Genomic DNA, 14,132 nt, shown 5'->3' on the forward strand with positions numbered 1-14,132 from the left:
AGGTCCTACAGAAGTCAGGGTTAAATTTTAAAGTCACAGAGCTTAAATTTTAGGCTTAAATACTGTAGTCTGCCTAAATCAAGAAAGAATGGCTTAAATACTGTAGTCTGCCTAAACCAAGAAAGAATGGCATAGCTAAAAGCCCAGTTAAGACAAGATGGCCATGGCAAGTACTTAAAACAAAAATAAGGCTTTTTAGTTGACTGAGTAATTCCACTGGGTGAAGCAGGATTGAATAGAAAAAAACAATTAATTCTGACAAACGTTTTTCTGAAAATATACAAATATCAATTGGATAGATTAAAACTATAGACTTTTGGGGGCTTGACTTGAAACTCGCACCACAGAAATATGCTTTTTTTAATCTGAGGGATTGGTTGGTTATTGTCCTGGGAGTCAAGCCCTTAAGTACTTTTTCTAGTAGGGAAACATTCCAGGCCAATGTGAGTGCATTCATCAGATGGCTGGTGAAAATATGGGCAATTTCTTTTCCAATAGCCTGGCAGTTTACAGTAAAGGCAGAAATCTCAGGGCACAAGGTTCTAGTTTGAAATCTCTCAGTTTGGGTTTTAAAATACACACAAGGTGGACCTCTTAGTCCCATAGATACAAAGACATGCATCATGACTTTTCTAAAGAGTTTTCTCACTGTAGCCAATGTAACTCTAAGTTACCTTTGGTAAAGTTTACCCATTTCTGTACAAAAACAAAGATTCTAGGTCCATAGTTCTTATATAGGAAATCAGCTGGTGTTCTAGATGGGGGAGTTCTAGATACCTTGGACACAGATGAACTTACAATTTTAGGTAGTAACCTGAGCTATTGGATCCAGTCTAGTTTTATTGTGAGGTTCAATATGAGCCTGGGCACAGTCATATCAAATAATTGTTGAAATAAAATCAGGGAGCTCAAAACACAAATTTGAGGAGCTCAAATCTAAGAGAAAACTCACCCACAACCTTTACTTGTTGCAAGAGAGCAATGGACATAATGGACGCAGCAAGTACCTTTGCTTGATCACTTGGCGCTTCTGAGGGTCGTGTGAGGTTTCCTCCACATCCCACTTCTGACACCGAACTGTTAATTTAGACAAATTAAATTTAGCAGAGTTATTTTTGCAGAAATGATTTATAAATCAGGTAGCACTCAGAACCAGAAAAGGTTCAGAGAGCTCTGCCTGAGTTTGAGCAAGTTTTTATGAGTGAAACACAGAAGCGCTTTAGGGAATCCCGTGATTGGCTATACTGCTAGGCATCTGCCTTATTTCGGAATGTTGTGATTAGTTGCCTGCCTATGACTGGCTGAAGCTCTATTGTTTGTTATACTCCTAAGTTTTATTATAGTTTGTGTACATACTAAGTTAGGTTGTAGTTTGTTTTGCAGAAACTCAAAGAGACAACCTCAGGCTAATGGCCTCCTGCTAATTTAATTTAACAACATTTACATGGCAATCTGAATATATCAGCAATTTCAATGTCCATAAATAACTGTCTTCTGAATTATTGTGCAGATATTATCATTTCTGTTTTATAATTTCCATAGAGAAAAACCAATGACTTTCTTAATTTTTTATTTTCTTTATCTTTTATATGTTTTTCTTTTTCTTATATAATGTCAAAGTTGATATTTTATTATTTTTTGAAATTACAGAGTCTCTACTGACCTGTGAGATAGTATTTATGATAATGCAATGACATCTCTATAATGACATATGTTTCCTTCATAATTAATTATACAAAATCATCCAGATCTCTATTTCCAAATTTTGTATTAATTGTTACAGACTCTGCATTTTCAGGTAATGGTGTGAACAGTTTTTTCATAAATACTAAAATGCAATTATCTTTGGCAGCAGAAAGGTACTTTTCTTAATAAAATGTTTAGTTGTTTTACCAACAGTCATGTTCTGAAACTTCCTAAATGGAACAAACTTTGACTTACTACATAATTAGTTTCAATTTTAGTGGCAATTGCCATGCATGAATCACTCACAACCACTATGATAATTATGACCATCAGCACTGCCAGTGCAACACTAATCATAAGGTTGATTTGCTTTAGTTGTTTTGCTTTTACAATGAATTAGACAGCATTATCCCTATAATGTCGTTTGGTGTATGTAACGCAAGATCTCACTTTTTAATGATGTATGAATGTATCTCGGGTTATTTTAAAAGCTTTCTCTCTTTTTGTCTCTTTTCTTTGGATGCCCTAGAAATATCCCCTTCATGTTTACCATTACTTAAAAACTGTATATACTTATTCTAATTTTTTTCATTGTCAACATTTTTCTTCAGCATAGTAAAGTTTTGCATAGTAGCATTTATCTACACTATGAACATTAGTTTTTTTCTCATTTTCTTCTATTGTTGCCTCCTATTTTTCCTTTTCCTTTGACTTTTCTTCTGTTATGCCAACCAGAACATATAAGCATGAGGTGAAAGGAGATTTTATCAAGGAAAATGACAAACTATTAGTATAAAATGAATAGTTATTAATATTACTAATATTTCCTATACTCATTATATACTTTGAAAAATCTTTAGTATCATCTTTTAAAAATAATTTGGTTCTAGGTAGGCACGGAGGCTTACACCTGTAATCCTACCACTTTGGGAGGCCATCGCAGGAGGCAGGAGGACTACTTGAGCCCAGGAGTTTGAGACCAACCTGGGAGACATCGTGTGACCCTGTTGCTACAATTTTTTTAATAAGGTAGCCAGGTGTGTATCTGTAGTCCCAGCTACTTGGGAAGCTGAAGTGAGAAGATTACTTGAGCACAGGAGGTTGAAGCTGCAATGAGCTGTTATCACAGCACTGCACTCTAGCTAGGGCAACAGAGCAAGGTGCCTTCTCAAACGAACAACAACAAAAAACTGGTTCTGATATTTTCTAAATATTATATTTGTTCAATGATTAAGTAAATACTTTTATTTAGTTTGGAACAAAAGACTATTAAACGGTCTACTTCCACACAAAGCAAATGAAGAGGCGTTCTTACAGTTGCTATTGTTTACCACTTTTTAAAGGAATAACATATAACTAAAGGTAGATCATTGTTATGTCCACCTAAATAGAACATGTCTTGTTGTCAAAACTGATGTGACCCTTTGTAGCTACTATTCACTGAGTGTCAATCACCGTGCACTTGGCTCTGAACAGGCTTTTTCATTTAATCCTCACAACAACCTTGAGTCTTTCACGGAAGAGGAAATTGATGCGCCGAAAGGGTTACTAACTTTGCCCCAGCTACACAGAAGGCACTTATTGAACTTAGCACTGAAACTCGTGTGTATGTAAAGCAAAAGCCTGTATTTTAACAACTGTCCTTTTTTTAAATTTTTTTTTTTAATTATACTTTAAGTTCTAGGGTACGTGTGCACAATGTGCAGGTTTGTTACATATGTATACATGTGCCATGTTGGTGTGCTGCACCCATTAACTCATCATTTATATTAGGTATATTTCTTAATGCTATCCTTCACCCCTCCCCACACCCCACAATAGGCCCCAGTGTGTGATGTTCCCCACCCTGAGTCCAAGTGTTCTCATTGTTCAATTCCCACCTATGAGTGAGAACATGCGGTGTTTGGTTTTCTGTTCTTGCGTTACTTTGCTGAGAATTATGGTTTGCAGCTGCATCCACTTCCCTACAAAGGACACGAACTCATCCTTTTTTTATGGCTGCATAGTATTCCATGGTGTATATGTGCCACATTTTCTTAATTCAGTCTGTCATTGATGGATATTTGGATTGGTTTCAAGTCTTTGCTATTGTGAATAGTGCCACAATAAACATACGTGTGCGTGTGTCTTTATAGCAGCATGATTTATAATCTTTTGGGTATATACCCACTAATGGGATGGCTGAGTCAAATGGTATTTCCAGTTCTAGATCCTTGAGGAATTGCCACACTGTCTTCCACCATGGTTTAACTAGTTTACAGTCCCACCAGCAGTGTAAAAGTGTTCCTATTTCTCCACATCCTCTCCAGCACCTGTTGTTTCCTGACTTTTTAATGATTGCCATTCTAACTGGTGTGAGATAGTATCTCATTGTGGTTTTGATTTGCATTTCTCTGATGGCCAGTGGTGATGAGCATTTTTTCATGTGTCTGTTGGCTGCATAAATGTCATCTTTTGAGAAGTGTCTGTTCATATCCTTTGCCCACTTTTTGATGGGGTTGTTTGTTTTTTTCTTGTAAATTTGTTTGAGTTCTTTGTAGGTTCTGGATATTAGCCCTTTGTCAGATGAGTAGATTGTAAAAATTTTCTCCCATTCTGTAGGTTGCCTGTTCACCCTGATGGTAGTTTCTTTTGCTGTGCAGAAGCTCTTTTAGTTTAATTAGATCCCATTTGTCAGTTTTGGCTTTTGTTGCCATTGCTTTTGGTGTTTTAGATGTGAAGTCCTTGCCCATGCCTATGTCCTGAATGGTATTCCCTAGGTTTTCTTCTAGGGTTTTAATGGTTTTAGGTCTAACATTTAAGTCTCTAATCCATCTTGAATTAATTTTCATATAAGGTGTAAGGAAGGGATCCAGTTTCAGCTTTCTACATATGGCTAGCCAGTTTTCCCAGCACCATTTATTAAATAGGGAATATTTTCCCCATTTCTTGTTTTTGTCAGATTTGTCAAAGATCAAATGGTTGTAGATGTGTGGTATTATTTCTGAGGGCTCTGTTCTGTTCCAATGGTCTATATCTCTGTTTTGGTACCAGTACCATGCTGTTTTGGTTACTGTAGCCGTGTAGTATAGTTTAAAGTCAGGTAGTGTGATGCCTCCAGCTTTCTTCTTTTGGCTTAGGATTGTCTTGGCAATATGGCTTCTTTTTTGGTTCCATATGAACTCTGAAGGAGTTTTTTCCGATTCTGTGAAGAAAATCATTGGTAGCTTAATGGGGATGGCATTTAATCTATAAATTACCTTGGACAGTATGGCCATTTTCACGATATTGAGTCTTCCTATCCGTGAGCATGGAATGTTCTTCCATTTGTTTATGTCCTCTTTTATTTCACTGAGCAGTGGTTTGTAGTTCTCCTTGAAGAGGTCCTTCACGTCCCTTGTAAGTTGGATTCCTAGGTATTTTATTCTCTTTGAAGCAATTGTGAATGGGAGTTCACTCGTGATTTGGCTCTCTGTTTGTCTGTTATTGGTGTATAGGAATGCTTGTGATTTTTACACATTGTTTTTATATCCTCAGACTTTGCTGAAGTTGCTTATCAGCTGAAGGATATTTTTGGCTGAGATGATGGGGTTTTCTAAATATACAATCATGTCATCTGCAAACAGGGACAACTTGGCATCCTCTTTTCCTAATTGAATACCCTTTATTTCTTTCTCCTGCCTGATTGCCCTGGTCAGAACTTCCAACACTATGTTGAATAGGAGTGGTAAGAGAGGGCATCCCTGTCTTGTGCCAGTTTTCAAAGGGAATGCTTCCAGTTTTTGCCTATTCAGTATGATATTGGCTGTGGGTTTGTCATAAATAGCTTTTATTATTTTGAGATATATTCTATCAATACCGAATTTATTGAGAGTTTTTAGCATGAAGGGCTGTTGAATTTTGTCAAAGGCCTTTTCTGCATCTATTGAGATAATCATGTGGTTTTTGTCTTTGGTTCTGTTTATATGCTGCATTCCGTTTATTGATTTGCATATTTCGAACCAGCCTTGCATCCCAGGGATGAAGCCCACTTGATCATGGTGGATAAGCTTTTTGATGTGCTGCTAGATTCGGTTTGCCAGTATTTTATTGAGGATTTTTGCATCGATGTTTATCAGGAATATTGGTCTAAAAGCACTCCTCAGCAAATGTGAAAAACAGAAATTATAACAAACTGTCTCTCAGACCACAGTGCAATCAAACTAGAACTCAGGATTAAGAAACTCACTCAAAACCACTCAACTACACGGAAACTGAACAACCTGCTCCTGAATGACTACTGGGTACATAACAAAATGAAGGCAGAAGTAAAGATGTTATTTGAAACCAATGAGAACAAACATACAACATACCAGAATCTGTGGGGCACATTTAAAGCAGTGTGTAGAGGGAAATTTATACACTAAATGCCCACGAGAGAAAGCAGGAAAGATCTAAAATTGACACATCACAATTAAAAGAACTAGAGAAGGAAGAGCAAACACATTCAAAAGCTAGCAGAAGGCAAGAAGTAACTAAGATCAGAGCAGAACTGAAGGAGATAGAGACACAAAAATCCCTTCAAACAATCAATGAATCTGGGAACTGGTTCTTTGAAAAGAAAAACAAAATTGATAGACTACTAGCAGGACTGATAAAGAAGAAAAGAGAGAAGAATCAAATAGACACAATAAAAAATGATAAAAGGGATATCACCACCAATCCCACAGAAATACAAACTACCATCAGAGAATACTATAAACACCCCTACACAAATAAGCTAGAAAACCTAGAAGAAATGGATAAATTCCTGGACACATTACACTCTCCCAAGACTAAACCAGGAAGAAGTTGAATCCCTGAATAGACCAATAACAGGCTCTGAAATTGAGGCAATAATTAATAGCCTACCAACCAAAAAAAGGTCCAGGACCAGAGAGATTCACAGCCAAATTCTACCAGAGGTACAAGGAGGAGCTGGTACCATTATTTCTGAAACTATTCCAATCAACAGAAAAAGAGGGAATCCTGCCTAACTCATTTTATGAGGCCAGTATCATCCTAATACCAAAGCCTCGTGGAGACACAACTAAAAAAGAGAATTTTAGACCACTGTCCTTTAATGTGGATTTCTCAGAACATCCCAAAATGTGTAAAACTGATGACATAAAAATGGTTAGTAATTGATGGTTTGTTTTGTATAAAAAAATGCTGCAATTGATATTATCTTTGTCATTGCATTTTGTCTATACCAAATGGCTCAAAACAAGTAAGTATGTTTTTTCTATTCTTCTTACTCTAGTTGCTGTTTTCTTCCTATATATCAGTATCATTTCTACTTTCTCCTTGTCTTATTTCACTTTTTAGAAATACAAGTATTCCACTCCATACATACAATACCGTCAAAAAATAAATCCAGGTGACTTTGTTGGCTGATAAGCCTCAGAATGTGTCTTGCAGATTTAGTTTTCTTAAAAATTTTCTGTGGAAAGGAATAAATGGTAGCCATTGTTTGCTAGTTAACCATAATTAGAATATAAGTGTTTCTCTATGAAACCATAGTGAGTGTTTAGGTTAGGGTCCTTCATGTTTATTTTTCTCTGAGACAGGTTTTTTACCTTAGTGATATTAGACAACAAGAACAAACCCTGATTATCTATAGCTGCTCAGTATTTCTTCGAATATTCACCGCATCAAATAAACAGTAACTTTCATTTTGCTGCCAAAAAGCAATGCTGGTCTGAAAATATGAACCCCTTCTATTCATCCACATGTACCATCTGAATCAGATACCCAATCAAATATTCTTTGGTATATTTGTCTATATTTATTTAAAATATTTCCAAGAATACTTAACAACTGTTTCAAGCAGGACCCAAATGATGCTTGCTTGCTTGCATTTTTTGTTTATGCCAAAATGCCGTGAGATGATATTGAGTGAAAAATATGTGAGTGAATCAATTCATTTGGAATCTTGGAGGGCATGATTAAACTGTGAATATGTAATCTGAAAACTTTTCAGATAAATTACTTCATCATTTTATAAGCATCTAGAAACTGTAATTTCTCCAAAAACAATCTCCTAAATATATATTTATTTAGACACTATTTCCCAGTAAAATAATAAACCACTAAACTTAACCATTTCTATCTTCCCAAAATGTTACTTCCTTGAATTTATTTCATTGACCGTCCTTAAACTGTTACTCTATCACTATATCATACTTTTTGTCTTCAAGCATCATAGTTCTCTTTGACCTTAATCAAAAAAGAAAAAATGAAATAAACTTAGTCTAGATTCTCTTCTGATTATTGTTTTGATATATATATTAAATAATGTATATATAATAAATAATATACATATATATATAAAAAAATAACCATTGCTCATGTACTTTGTATCCCCCCCCCTCACTATCCACACCTTCCTTGGTGCCCTTCAATCTGTCTTCTGCAAAATATTATTTCTGCAACTAATAATCATTGGTCACTCATTCTTGGTCATTGATCTAAATAGTGTAAAGATATTTTACAAAATGCAGTCTCTGTCCTCTTGAATATATTCTAGTTCTCTTCAAGGACTTTTACAGTTTTTTAAATTGTAGCAACCTGATTCTTGCTATTATATGTATTTAATACCACTAATCAATCACTTATTTCCACATTTGAGTTCCATACTATCATTTGCACACTAGGTAATTGTTCATATCTCCAAGTCACATATTCAAATGTAAACTTGCCTTCCTTGCAGAAAGCATCTTCTTCTCATGACCCTAGTATTTCTGTTATTGTCATCATCATTGTTAACACTGTTAATTCTCTCTTGATTTCAAATTCTGTCAGCTCTCTTTCTCAGCTGATTATATGTTTTCATATCTTTGCATTTTCACATCTGTCATCCATACTCACTTCTGGGCTATTGTAGATGTCAAGACCGCTCATTTACAATGCAAGTATTCTTCTGTACAAAGCCACTCTTCACACTGATGCAAGATTAATATTTATAATTGGTGACTCCTGGTCCTCCAAATGATCAGAGGCTCTTCATTGCCTTTCAGTTTAGCATCAAGGACTCTCTGCATTCTCCTCCAAATTGTATTTTTCATTCTAAATCTTATGTTCTTCTTTTACAAACTGAGTTCTTGTACCTCAAAAGTACTCTGGGTTTTATTAATATCAACACTTCATAGTATCATTGTTTTTATATGATTTGTAATTTTTGGCTGATAGTAGACACTATATACTGGGTAAAAGAAACTGAGATTTAAAGGCCATTAGTGTGAGATTTTTATGTTTATCTGCCTTAGGACTAAGATTGTATTTACTGTTTGTTATAGCAGTAGGTGTCAGAAGGTAACATTTCCTCTGGTATCCTTGTCTTTGTCTACCTTACGATAGTTGAGTTTCCTTGGAAGCTTCTTCTTAAGTAAGGACTGCAAGATGGCCTGTCTTTCGGTGGTCGTCCCCCATTAGTACACACCTTTTATGAAGTTTTTCCTCCTCCACCAAATTTAAGCCATCTTTTATTGGTTGAACTATGTAGCATTTATGATCTACATCAATATTTGATATTATATGATCCCAGTAATCCGAATGAGCTGTAAATTATTATTATTATCCTCTTTTGATAGATGATAAATATGAGACATAGTAGGGATTGAGAAATTTTCCCAAAGTCACAAAGATTATAAGTATCAGCATGTGGCTTTTAACTCAGGCAGTTTGACTCAGAGCTTGCCTTTAAAACAATACATATTATTATCTTGTATTGTAAGATTCTTTTGGATTTGTTTCGTATTTTACCAGTTTTATCTTGTACCTCAGTCTACATCCAAATGAAAGACATGCTACCTTGTCTATAGTAATTATTCAATCAATAACTTGCAATTAGTTGTCTTATTTCCACTGATAGAATCATCTTTATATCTGTTCTCTAAATTTCTCAGGAGAGTAGCCTTAATTTGCAACTATGTTCTAAGTACTTTACATGTCGTAGATGATTTAATTTTTACCACAACCCCATGAGGCTGAAGTATATACTATAATTATCTCTTACTGCTTCAGAGTCCTAGAGAATTTAAGTAGGTTACCCAAGGTCACATACCTAATAAGTGGTAGAGTCAGGATGCAAATCAAAGTCTAGCGCTCCGATGCCTTCAGACTTAACCAGTGGACAATCCTGCCTACAGTTCTGCCCATTACATATTCATTAAAATAATGTGATAATATATTTCCCAGTTTCAATGAAAATAACTATTCTTCTGTTCTTACTTGCTTTCCACACTCCTCCAGGTAAAATGTATCTGAAATTTAAATGTAGTCATAGCTCTTTTATAATAGTGACCACTTACCATTTTACCTAAATAAAAGCATCTATCATTTATTTTATTAGTTTTGCCTTCCTTTTTTTTTTTTTTTTTTTTTTTGAGACGGAGTCTCGCTCTGTCACCCAGGCTGGAGTGCAGTGGCCAGATCTCAGCTCACTGCAAGCTCCGCCTCCCGGGTTCCAGCCATTCTCCTGCCTTAGCCTCCCGAGTAGCTGGGACCACAGGCGCCACCACCTCGCCCGGCTAATTTTTTTGTGTTTTTAGTAGAGACGGGGTTTCGCCGTGTTAGCCAGGATGGTCTCGATCTCCTGACCTAGTGATCCGCCCGTCTCGGCCTCCCAAAGTGCTGGGATTACAGGCTTGAGCCACCGCGCCCGGCCTAGTTTTGCCTTCCTGCATGACCATGAAACAAGTTTTACTTGTAATCTCAGTTTGGAAAATAAAGTTACAGAAATGTTATTAAGCGAATTCATGTTTCCAAAGGCATCTTGAGAAATAAATGTCTCATAAAGAGGTTTTTCAGGGTTCTTTGAATATGAGGATGTGGAGATTCAGAATCCCTTGTCTCTAGCTGTAACTTACAGGAAATGGCAACCAATTTCACTTGTATTTCATCTTCCTGTGATTGAGGAATTCTTGCTGCTAAGTATATTAGGAGCTTTCAGAATAAGATGACTCTACCTTGTGTTGGCATGCCACAACCAGAAGCTTCCTTTTTGTATCAGATTAATGCATACTGTGGGGGGCAGGATGGAGGGGGGAGTTTATAATATTGATTTTGATAACAGTTAATAGCATTAAAATAAGACATTCTGGTAAAAAAAAAAGTGTTTTTATTTAAAGAGGCAATAATTAGTCTCAAAGGAGATTAATTCCTAAAGCATAACTTATTGGAACGAAATACAATTTATGACATTTAAAGGAAATAGTCATCGTATCACTCTTTAAAAAGCAAATCGAAATAATGTAACGACAGACATTTTTATCAAATGCTATGAGAAAAATTCATTTGCCTCCAGAAACACTGCATCTATATTTTCCATTCTGACAACTTTGAGGAAATTTCGTTCTCTCGCTGGCCATATTTACATTTCACAGCCTTTAAAAATTGCAGATGTTAGCCGGGTGCAGTGACTCACGCCTGTAATTCCAGCACTTTGTGAGGCCAAGGTGGGTGGATCACCTGAGGTCAGGAGTTCGAGACCAGCCTGGCCAACATGGTGAAACCCTGTCTCTACTAAAAATACAAAAAATTAGCTGGGTGTCGTGGTGTGTGCCTGTAGTCCCAGCTACTTGGGAGGCTGAGGCATGAGAATCACTTGAACCCGGGAGGCGGAGGTTGCAGTGAGCTGAGATTGTGCCACTGCACTGCAGCCTGGGAGACAGAGTGAGAAAAAAAAATTGCAGATACACGTTGAAAATCTGAGGGAAGAAAATAAAAGCACAAAAGAGATTGAGAGCATTTCACCTGATAGTCATTAGACACCCTTCTATTGAGAGTGAGAGACAGGCAGAAATTACAGAGGATGCAGAGGTAGACTGAATAAATCTGACTCTGAAGAATGGAGCTTTTGCTATTTTGAAAGAGACATCATGCACAGCATGATGTCTTAAAACTATTTTTTTTAAAAAAATAGTTTTTAAAAAAACTATTAGCCAGCTTTATTTTATGAACAGGAAAATAGGGGAAAAAAAGTCTAAAATTGACTCTTAATTTAAAGCAGGGAGAGAATTCAGATCACTAGAAGTGAGAAATTATCTTTTATTGTTTTCCTTTAGTGCAATAAGTATGATTCTTCTTAGGGCACTGAAGCTGTCAAAGCATACCTTTCCTTTATTTTTTAAATTTTATTATTATTATTATATTGAGATGGAGTTTTGCTCTTGTCACCCAGGCTGAAGTGCAATGGCGCAATCTCGGCTCACTGCAACCTCCTGCCTCCCAGGTTCAAGCGATTCTCCTGCCTCAGCCTCCCAAGTAGCTGGGATTACAGGCATGCACCACCATGCCTGGCTAATTTTTATTATTATTATTATTATTGTATTTCCAGTAGAGATGGGGTTTCCCTATGTTGGTCAGGCTGGTCTCGGACTCCTGACCCTAGGCAGTCTGCCCTCCTGGGCCTCCCAAAGTGCTGGGATTGTAGGCGTGAGCCACCAAGCCCGGCTAGCTTTCCTTTAAAAGTACCAACTTTTTTTTTTTAACAGAAAAATGTAAAATTAATTACCTTATAGTAGAATGACTCAACAAAACAGTTTTAAAATCTCAAGATTGTAGCTAATCACATCTAAAAAACAAATTAGAATTTTTTACTCTCTGCTGACGACAATGTGAAAAAATGTCCATGAAGCATAGTGATTGATTCTGAATTTGGCTAATATATATTTGGCACTCTGATACTAAGTATTGTGATTTGAGGATAGTACACTTTGATGCTGAATTTGAGGTTTTAAGGTAAAAGTTGAATATTAATTGGAAATCTCTATTCATTGACTAATTGTAGCCAATTAAGACGCAAAATATAAAATCTGTGCCCCAGGAATCTTAAGAATTTATAATCATAAATTTACACAAGCAAAAGTGAAGTATTAAATGAAAAGTGTCCAGAAAATATTTGGTGTCAGTTTGGGAGAGGTAAAATTCAGATATATTTAATGAATACAATATTCCAGAATACTACACCTGGTAGTATTCAATTAAAGTGTAATCGATTTTACAAAATTAATTGAATGCATTCTGATCTTACTATATGAAGAGTTAAGTAGCTTTTGAAATGGCAAGTAGTAAGCTGTAAAACAGTCCAAAATCAAACAAACAAACAAAAATTCTGCTTCTATAAATACCTGTCCTGTGACTGTTGTTGATCTTTTCATAGAGTCATATAAATAAAGCAAGTTGGTTTAATGATTTACCATTAAATTCTAAATATGTTGTGGCAGTTCAGACAATTAAACTTTATTATCTGCTTTAATAAATTCTGAACTTTGTGCGAGAGGCTACATTGACCTTCCCCAAGGATTTTGCTAGATACAAATAGGTAGGTCTCAATGAAGCAACTGAAAGGTTATAAATGTTTGAAAGTGGGTCTGGTCTGAGCTCGCTAGATAAAGAATGAGTCTATTTCTGAAAGTATAATTCAATGTAAGGTATTATAACATGGAGATACAGTACATAGTTTCTGAATAATTCATGTATTTCTATTAATAATTTGAAGAAGCTAAGCAACTTTTCACCTTTATGATTCTCCTATATATATATATATGCATGTATATATATGAAATCACAAAAGTTTTTCCCTCTTATAAAGTCAAACTTAGATATGCCAGAGTTTCAGAATTAAAAATTACCAAAGATTAAATTCGCAATGATGTCTTCCCAGGTACATTTTTACATTCTCAAATTTTAAAATGAATACCTTGGGCCGGGCGTGGTGGCTCAAGCCTGTAATCCCAGCACTTTGGGAGGCCGAGACGAGTGGATCACGAGGTCAGGAGATCGAGACCACCCTGGCTAACACGGTGAAACCCCGTCTCTACTAAAAAAAAAATACAAAAAACTAGCCAGGCGAGGTGGCGGGCGCCTGTAGTCCCAGCTACTCGGGAGGCTGAGGCAGGAAAATGGCGGGAACCCGGGGAGCAGAGCTTGCAGTGAGCTGAGATCCGGCCACTGCACTCCAGCCTGGGCGACAGAGCGAACCTCCGTCTCAAAAAAAAAAAAAAAAAAAAAAAAAAAAATGAATACCTTGGCATGCATTAATATTTCAGCCAAGAATCAGTTTTCTGACTTTTGTGTTAAACTGCGGAATTTTATAAGAGCAAAATTGAGTATGCAAATTTGAAGATATTAAGTGGGGATATACTTCGATAACTCAGCCCAGAGTCCCTTAATTAATAATTGGAATGGTTAGCTTTGATATTGGGCCTTACATGACATTGATTGTCCTGTGCCAAAATAAATATCCTGCAGTGAAATGGTGGATGATCATTCACAGTGAATTAATTTTCTTCACATTGTGTTTCATGATATAACCCTAAAATGCAAACATTAGATTGTATAACATTTCTTTCTATGACGTCAATACCTTTGCTAAACTGGTTTTAGTAGTTGCTGTCACAAAAGTGACATTTACTGGGGAAAATTTGGAATAGCAAAAGGAGGTG

The 14,132-nt window shown here is 36.1% G+C and overlaps 1 protein-coding gene and 1 long non-coding RNA gene across 6 annotated transcripts in view; one reads left to right on the forward strand and one right to left on the reverse strand.

Annotated features, from left to right (window-relative positions):
• Nucleotides 1-14,132, forward strand: part of MALRD1 (MAM and LDL receptor class A domain containing 1) — a 732,448-nt gene that overhangs the window by 479,925 nt on the left and 238,391 nt on the right. The gene's annotated exons all lie outside the window — the stretch shown is intronic.
• The window catches only part of LOC114669902 (uncharacterized), a 55,490-nt gene that overhangs the window by 5,757 nt on the left and 35,601 nt on the right, over nt 1-14,132 (reverse strand). Inside the window, exon 4 of the long non-coding RNA XR_003719186.2 lies at nt 1,008-1,077. This is a non-coding gene — a long non-coding RNA (uncharacterized LOC114669902). The remainder of the gene's footprint in view (nt 1-1,007; nt 1,078-14,132) is intronic.

The sequence above is a fragment of the Macaca mulatta genome, chromosome 9, assembly GCF_049350105.2.
Source record: "Macaca mulatta isolate MMU2019108-1 chromosome 9, T2T-MMU8v2.0, whole genome shotgun sequence".
NCBI classification, from domain to species: domain Eukaryota; kingdom Metazoa; phylum Chordata; class Mammalia; order Primates; family Cercopithecidae; genus Macaca; species Macaca mulatta.